The 9,113-nt window shown below is 44.0% G+C and overlaps 1 pseudogene; it reads left to right on the top strand.

The window, feature by feature from the left end:
• Window positions 1-5,148: 5,148 nt before the first annotated feature.
• LOC102726602 (solute carrier family 25 member 3 pseudogene) lies at window positions 5,149-7,723 on the top strand (annotated as a pseudogene).
• Window positions 7,724-9,113: the final 1,390 nt, after the last annotated feature.

Genomic DNA, 9,113 nt, shown 5'->3' with positions numbered 1-9,113 from the left:
AAAAAAAAAAAAAAGAATTGGAAATATTTATCTATTAGAAGATGTCAACTAGAAGAGTCTAATAAAACTCTGGATTGCATTTTGAATCTTGAGATACATTGATGTTATTTTTATAGGAATGTTTTCATATTTATCTTGTTAGGTATAAATTACTAGTAAAAAACTCTGCAAACTAGAAAAGAAAGAAGAATGTCATTATATACTAAGGTTACACCATTCCTGAGATACACAGCCCTTTAGATTCTAAGATCACAACCAGAGGGCATGGATCAATTATGTACATGCTGCTTGATAAATGGAGTCCTTTGGACATTTAATATTGTTAAGAACTTTGGAAATTTAATAAAAAAATGATTTGATTTACACCCTTCTCCCCTAGAACCCACCCTAGATAAACAATTGCTACCCTGGGAGCACTAATGTTACTTTGCACAAAAAATTCCTTAACAAACAAAAAGGCATGAAGATTTGTTATGAACAGTTTTCATCTAAACATCTAGAGATTATTACCTCCCACAACATTTTTTTAAACATGGTTAGACTGACTTAGTTTAATGAGTTTGGGGATTGTTGCTTTTTCCCCTGCAACTTGCCAGATAAATCAGAAATATTTATTTTCAGAGACAGTTTAAGGAACTCCATAATTCCCAGTCTGTTTAAGCTTTACAGTAAATCTCAGTTGAATGCCTGTCATTGTTTCCAATCTGGTCAAGCAAAAAGAAAAAAGGCATACAATTCATCAGAATAATTAGTTGATTGGGGTTAAATAATTCTAGGAATAAACATCTGACCCCCTGGCACATCATAAACCTCCTGGAGTGAGAAGGATTATAAATTAAATGTACAAGATTTAAAATCATCCAGATACACCCTGAACATTATTGCAGGCATGTGGGACACATTTAGATAAGTTAAAACCAAGTGTGGGTTTAGAGTTTAGCCATCTTTGATCAGTGGTTTACTAAAGCCTTACTGCTTTGGTGTGAGGAGCGAAGAGAGGAATAGTGGCAACAGTGCCCCCTACTGCCCAATAGCCACCCCCCTTCCCTGAAACAAGTTTCAGGGATATTTCAGACATCTGGCACCCCAGGAGATAATGAAACTCTCCCAAGTATAAGGAGGTCAGGAAGGAAAAAAAAATCTAACATTCATTGAGGGCCTACATTGTTGCAAGCACTGTGTTGTCATTTAATTTAATGATAATACGAAGTTTATCACAAATTCAGGAAAGAATAGGATGAGGTTTATAGATAAAGAAACTGAGGTTCAAGAAAGTTAGATGACATTTACAGGATGTGTAGCTAGAAATGGAACGAGCCAGGGTTTGGACCCAGGTATGCCTGGCTCCCAAGCCAGAGATTCTTACACTGTAGCATGCTAGCAGTGGCTGGAGGCCTTGGGCACAGTTGGGACTCAGAAAAGTGTCATGACCAGCCATCCTGATTTGCCTGGGACTGAGAGGGTTCTGGGGTCACTGGACTTTCAGTGCTACACACGGGAAAGTGGGGGGCAAACCGGGACAAGCTGGCTGCCCTAGCTAGAATTCAACTGAGTAAAGCACCAGGCTAGGAGGGGCAGTTTGGAAAAGGAGGGAGGCTGCCCAGTTGTGTCTGTCCTGTTCCTCTCTGTGGCCCAGGCTGCTATGCCACAGGTGAGCCATCTCTGTCCTATTTATTTGATGCTGTAACACATCCTGGGGCACTGTCAAAGAAGTTCATATTCCTGCCAGTTCTGGTTTCTTCAGTTCCCATCCTAAATCATCAGTCAGTGGGAATTTAGTTAACTGAATAAATCATTCACTCAAGTGGAGGGGAAAGAGCAGAGACTGGGCCATCACAGAAACATGAATGCTGTGAGGATTAATGAGGGCCAGAAAAGGCAGAGGTGAATAACAAAATTGACATTCATGGAATGCTTATTAACGTACAGGGCGCTGGGCCAGGTAGTTTGTGCACATTACCCCGTCTTTTAACAACTATAAAGGTAGTTATAATTAACCCCCATTACAGATTTTAAAAATAAATAAATGAAGCTCAGGAAGAGGCTAAATAACTTGGCTCAGGTCATGCAGCTAGGAAAAAAAAGTGAAAAAATTTGGTACTGAAGATCCCTAAATTGTTTCCTTCAACTTGTACATTTTCTTTAGCAATATTTTCGTGGTACAGAACAAGTATTTCCTACAAACGAGATAAACTGATTTAACCTCTGTTTTCATAAAGTAGCCAGTGACGCATGCTACACGTTAGCAAAAACATCCAAGTTATGGGGCGCCTGGGTGTCTCCGTCACTTAAGCGTCTGCCTTTGGCTCAGGTCATGGTCCCAGGGTCCTGGGATCAAGCCCCGTTTCAGGCTCCCTGATCAACAGGCAGCCTGCTTCTCCCTCTCCCTCTGCCCCTCCTGTTTGTGCTCTCTCACTCTCTCTCTCTCTCTTGCTCTATTTCAAATAAATAAATAAAATCTTTAAAACAAAACAAAACAAAAACCTCCAAGTTATACCTTTAGGAAATAGAGGCCTAAGTAAATGGTACCTGCTATTATTACTCTAGCCTTTCCTTACTCCTTATTTTAAGCTCTATTTTTGATAGAGTTCAGCATTTCCCAAAATACGCTCCATGGAAGACTATGTCTGTGACATATGAATAGGTACCATATAAAAAAGGGGTTCTAAGATCTAGCAAAATTATGAAACCCTACATTAGCAAAGTTAAAGTTCTTTACTATGGAACTTCTCACTCTGTAATATGTTCATGGGCCCAGTGAAGCTCCACGAGGAAGCTCTAGTGTTCTCAACCTGTTATTCATTATTGGCCCTCCATCTCTAGAAGCCTTTTTAGACATTCCCCTAATCACCCCTTTCCATCCACCTGCTCCCCCAAACTAACTACTAAGGAATAAGACTTTGGCGAGTAGGTTGAGTTTTGGGGGGGTCACAAACCATTGCATTGAGGGGTTTTTGCCCCCTATGAACTAATTTTTGCCCCCCTTGGGGATGATATTGCTTCACTTGAGAATGCAGACTCTGGTATGAAATGCTCCTCAAACGTGTTTGACCAACCACTGACCTTTTTCAAGTGGACCAATATTCCCAGGAACAGACTCTGGGAATCCTGATTTATTCAGCATGAGATAGTTTAACACTGTTGTTTTCTTATGACTCAAGGAGAGACTCTTCTCTTTCATGCTGAAATTCCTGATGTTAAAAGATATACTGAGACATATTAAAAGTTTTAAGAGTTTATCAGCACCAACCAAATGGGAAGTAGTTAGAAGCCTCTGATGACAGGAACTAGGGGAAAGACTTATAGAGAAGATGCCAAAGCAGACCAAAGAAATGATTTGCTTGGCTGTTGCTTAAGTGGTTGCCTTATTTGGAAAAGCCTAGTTGGTCATTTGTGATTGGCTGTCCTTAGTTTTCAATTTCTTAACACTGACGGATTTGCAGGCTTAGGTTTTGGTTTCCTTACATAGACTGCTAAAGCATTAAAGCCACCTTAGTCTATTTGCCTTGTTTAATTAGTTTAACACTGGTATAAGACTACAATAAGAACAGGAGTTCAGTAAGACTTGTTGATTGAGAAAACCTGTATCTGCCTCTGCTCTCCTGATGGCCATCATCCTTACTTTGTGATTAGAATTTTATACCACCAATTAAAAAAATGGTATAACATACATAAAGTGTCTAATGTTCACTAATCTTAAGTGTACAGCTTGATGAATTTGCGGAGTTGTATACACACCTACTTCCAGATAAAATATTTGATCAGAGAAACTTTAAAAAAAGAAATCTTTGACCTCCCATCATCCACATACTGTGGTTTTCAAACTTTATTGAAGTTTAATGAAGAATCCACCTAAGGGAGCTTATTAAAATTGCATATTCCTACCCTCAAAGATTCTCATTCAGAGGGTCTGGGGTGTGATCTTAGATTTTAAATAAAGCATTCCAGGTGACCCTGGAATGCAGGAGGTCTATGGATCACATTTCTGAGAAATGCTGGCCTCCCTACAGCATAAAAGTCAAAGTGCTGAACAAGGTGTTAAGGCTTTGCCTAATTTGACCCAATTCTATTTTTCCAGACTCAACCCTGGCTAGTTTCCACCATGTTGAATTACTCATCTCTCCTCAATAGTTCATGTATTCATGTTTCCCCTAACCTGGACTTACCTTTCCATCTACTCTATGTGACTGATGGACTCCTACTCATCCTTCAAGACCTAGCTACGTTGTCATCTCCTCTGGGAAGTCTTCTCAACCTCATGAGGCAGTATTAGTTGCTCCCCCATTGTTCATACAGAATTTTATTCAGAACCCTATTATACTACTTACCACACAATGCTGATTTCTAAATCTCTTTGTTTAGAAATAAGTAGGAATATGTACACGGCAGGGCACAAAGCGGGTGAATGAATGAATGTATACTACTGATTTACACATGGAGGCACTTAGCTCTCATTTCCCAGGCCAATGAGACTGCAGTCTCCCTCAGGGAAGTAAGGGGTTTTGACTCACTTTTGTGATCTCCAAAATTATACCTAATGAATGAAAATAATCAACAGACTCTCTGTCCCCCCAATTTAGTGAGTACCTCCATGCTTCCTAGGCCCTCACTGCAACTCTTGGCGGGAAACAGGAGTGGAGTGTGAGTGCTGGGGTTAGGTGTCGTCCGTATCTAACAGATGAGAGTGTTAGGCTAGAAGCCACAGGACTGGCCTCCAACACCAGGTTCCTGGTTCTCTCTACCCGTTCCCTCCACAGAACACTCTGTTGTCATGGAGACGGCCATTGTCCTAAGTGGGCACAGTTAGGTGAGGACTCCAGAAAGGCCCCTCAGGAAGGCAACAGTGCATGGCGACTCTTGGCCCCCTCGACCAACTCCTTATCTACTTGCTCGCCTATTCCTGTGTGTACTCCTGTTTGTACTTGTTGATTTATTTCTTTAGCGTCTTTGTAGAGGACTAGGCAGCTGAGCTAGACAAAAGCCACCTGGGCAGGCAAAGCCCTACCTACGGCTCAAGGTGAGACCTAGGGACCACTGCCCATTGGCTGAGGAGGGCTGACAGGAAGCGCTGGAGGTGTGAGGGCCACAGGTGTGAGGGAGGGATGGAGGGATGGAGGGCGGTCCTGGACGTGAAGGGCGGGGGGATACTCCTCCTCGACCTCCTGGGAGCGGGCCTCAGCGGGCCGGTAGCGCCTGCGCAGGCGCGCATCAAGTTCGGGCAGAAGCCCTGCGGACACCGACTGCGCCTGGGGCTCACCTCGACCGTTGGGTTCGCGGGCGCGCGGGGGAAGCTCACGACGCACGTGCACCTGCCCTGCGGCCCCCGCGAGGGAAGAGCTCGGGCGCGGGAAGTGTGGGACCGGACGCGGCGCGGTCATGCGTGACGCTGGCGGTTACCGGGCCCGGCAGGCGAGAAGCGCGGGCCCCGTCCCGGGCAGGCCGTGGGCGGCAGCGGCGGCAGCGGAGGAGGAGCAGAGCTACGAGTATGGCTCCACGAGGTACCTGCTGCTGTGCAGCCCGGGCGGCATGCTGAGCTGCGGGCTGACGCCCACGGCCACCGTGGCCCTGGACCTGGTCAAGTGCCGCATGCAGGTGGACCCCGGCAAGTACAGGGGCATCGTCAGCGGCTTCGGCGTGACGGTGCGCGACGACGGGCTGCGCGGCCTGGCCCGAGGCTGGGCCCCGACCCTCCTGGGCTACTCCCTGCAGGGCCTGTGCAAGTTCGGCCTCTGCGAGGTCTTCAGGATCCGCTGCACGGAGCTCCTGGGCCCGGAGAAGGCGGACGAGCGGAGAACCAGCCTGTACCTGGGTGCGTCGGCCAGCGCCGAGCTCTTCGCCGACGTGGCGCTGGCGCCCATGGAGGCAGTGAAGGTGCGCATCCAGACGCAGCCCGGCTTCGCCCGCACGCTGCGCGCCGCCGCCCCGCGGATGTACGGCGAGGAGGGCGCGTGGGCCTTCTCCAAGGGCGTGGCGCCGCTGTGGATGCGGCAGGTCCCCTACACCATGATGAAGTTCGCCTGCTTCGAGCGCACCGTGGAGGCCCTCTACGAGTACGTCGTCCCCGAGGCCCAGCGCCAGCGCACCAAGGCCGAGCAGCTGGCCGTCACCTTCGTGGCCGGCTACATCGCCGGCATCTTCTGCGCCGTCGTGTCCGTTTTGAACAAGGAGAAGGGCAGTACGGCCTTCGGAGTGCTCCACAGACTGGGCTTTGCAGGCGTGTGGAAGGGCCTGTTCGCCCGCATCATCATGATCGGCACCGTGACTGCGCTGCAGTGGTTCATCTACGACTCAGTCAAGGTCTATTTCAAGCTGCCTCGCCCTCCCGTCGCCCAAGCGCCCCCAACCGAGAAGCAGGAATAGGCGTGGATTTGTCAGCTCCTGGAGCCATCCTTGGCCCAAGTGTCCAGGCAGTGCTAGCGTGTAAAATGTTTTGTTTTCTGGCTTTGGAGAGGTGACGATATGTAGTCCGAGTTCTCTTGAAATGATTGATTCCTTCCTTTTTGGCAGTCCAAGAGGATTGCAGCCGTTTCAATTAGGAGTCCAAACCATTATCTTTGGGGAGTTGGCACGGCAGCTTTAACTCCGTAGCTTTCCAGCAACTGTAAAGAGAAAATTCTTAACGGGAAGTAATATTAGGTAATTTAGGGTTTCTAGATTGTTTCTTCTCTGATTCACCATTCGGTGGAGATTTACTGAATAGCCTACTAATGAGGTTTGAAGGTCAGCACAACTATATGGGGCAGGGAACAAAGTAAAATTCTGCTACAAGGTATTCACCTCAATAGAAATCGTGCACCTATTGAATAGATGAAGGACTCATTCCATGTTTCCTGTTCATGTACATCACAAGTAAAAATTATTAAAAGTTAAATTGTGGCTTCTATTGCCTGATAACTTAGAAAGTATTCCCTGTTTTCAAAGAGACATGACATGAGAAGATCTGCATTTTCTCATTTTGCTTTGTCCAATTCTCTTCCTGATGTTGCTGATTAGAACATAGCTCCCTCCAGGAAGTGCTACAATTGGATCAATGTGGAAAGCCAAAATGAGATGAAGGGCAGGCTCTGGGAATAAATATGTAAAGAAAAGCCTCTGTTCTCTAAAAATTTCTTTTGTACAACTCAGCTTTCAACAGCCATACATCCAAAGAAGATCATACCACCCTGACATTTAAAAACATACACATGAAACCCTGCAATTCCGATTTTTTGTTGAATATTAAAAAGTGGTTTTGGTCACTTTGGAAGGAAAATCTCACTTTTAATGTCACAAACGCCATTTATTTAATTTGGTACATGTTTCCATGATCTTTATGATGGTTGAGGTTCATAAAATTTACTGAAGTTATAAGGCACATTTTCAGTTTTCTGTAGCCTTCACATCTCTCATTGGGGAAATTATAAAATTAGTGAAACTCTGTGAATTAGAGATGTTTGTAGAATGTAAGTAGGAAATAAACTTCAATGTGATATTTGCTGTAATTTGCACACAGTGTTACATGATTGCCTTAACTTGTATTAAAGACTGCAGACTTAAAATATGTTGGTATTTTAACTATGTAATAGTAAACTGTTCAGTGGTTAACAGAAGTTACAATGTCTAAATTTAAGTAAGTATATTTGAACTGTCTTGATTGGATAATAAAGAACTTGGAGGAAAAACCAGAACTTGTGAATGAGCTAGAATCAAATTTATATTTAGTGCTTCTATTTTGTTTGTTATTGGGGAGGATACTATGTATTATTAAGACACTAACTTTCCGGGGCCCCTGGGTAGCTCAGTCGTTAAGCGTCTGCCTTCGGCTCAGGTCATGATCCTGAGGTCCTGGGATCCAGCCCCGCTTTGGGCTCCCTGCTCAGCAGGAAGCCTGCTTCTCCCTCTCCCACTCCTCCTGCTTGTGTTCCCTCTCTCGCTCTCTCTCTCTGTCAAATAAATAAATAAAATCTTAAAAAAAAAGACACTTTCCTTAAGCAGTTAGTGCCCAGGTTTTTGAAAAGAGAAGTTCTCAATGAAGGAGAATGATAAATTTCAAGGGACTAAATTGTGCGGGTTCTTTCTTGGAAAATTTTAAGACATATATTTCTGTCTAGTGTTGCCTTGTAAAATGTTTGTAGGAAGTTTCTTTGGTCAACAATTTATTAAAGTTCTTTATATCTGTACTATAATTTAGAGGGGTTGCTGCAAAATCTTTGTGGAGTTTCAGGATACCACTTGTTCTGCTCTGTGGTATTTCTTGATTGTTCTGTTGAGAACACCAGATAATTTCTGCAATATACAGTGTATGCTTAGAGAATTATAATCTAAGGAGAACTCTTTGGCATGATTCTGACTATCATGGACATGGTCAAGGAAATTTATTTAGTTTGGGTCAGCAGTTTTCTTCTTCAGTTCCTAGATTTCTATTCATCTTTTTTTGTTGCTAGTTTACAAATGTCTGACTAAGTAAGGGCCACGGTAGCTAACAATAAAGAACAAAAATTAATTCAAGTAAGGTTAATAAATAAATGAAGGTTAATAAACAAATACATTTAAATAAGGTTAATAAATAACAGTTAATTAAGTAATTTAATGACTCTTTTACGTTCAAAGTCATTGGGGATTTTTTTTCCTAGTTACTGTTCCTTTGGTACAACTTAAACTTCTATTCAGTGTTTTACTTTGTAATTACCGCTCTGTGAAATTATGCAAATCTCTTAGAATTAGAAAAGCCATAGTATATGTCTGGTATTGTGAGACTTTTTTTTTTAAGATTCACTTATTTACCTGAGAGAGGGAGCAAGCGAGCATGTGCATGCACGCAAATGGAGGTGGGAAGGGGGTGGGAAGCGGCAGAGGGAGAGGGAGAGAATCTCAAGCAGACTCCCCACTGAGAGCCCAGTCCCCTGACCCTGAGACCACGACCTGAGCCAAAACCAAGAGTCAGACGCTCAACTGGCTGAGCCACCCACGTGCCTTGGTATTGTGAGACAATCTATATGCATTTTCTCATAATCTGAATACTTGAAGTAGTACATTTTATATATAAAGAAACTGGGACTCAGGAGCTAGGTAACTTTCTCAACATCATATAGCTAATAAGTGATACAGTCTGAATCAGAGTCCACATTTTCTTC

Source organism: Leptonychotes weddellii, chromosome 4 (assembly GCF_054177405.1).
Source record: "Leptonychotes weddellii isolate Sample4059 chromosome 4, ASM5417740v2, whole genome shotgun sequence".
Taxonomy (NCBI): Eukaryota; Metazoa; Chordata; class Mammalia; order Carnivora; family Phocidae; genus Leptonychotes; species Leptonychotes weddellii.
The sequence above is the reverse complement of the archived record's forward strand: the minus strand, read 5'-3'. Positions and strand labels throughout refer to the sequence as shown.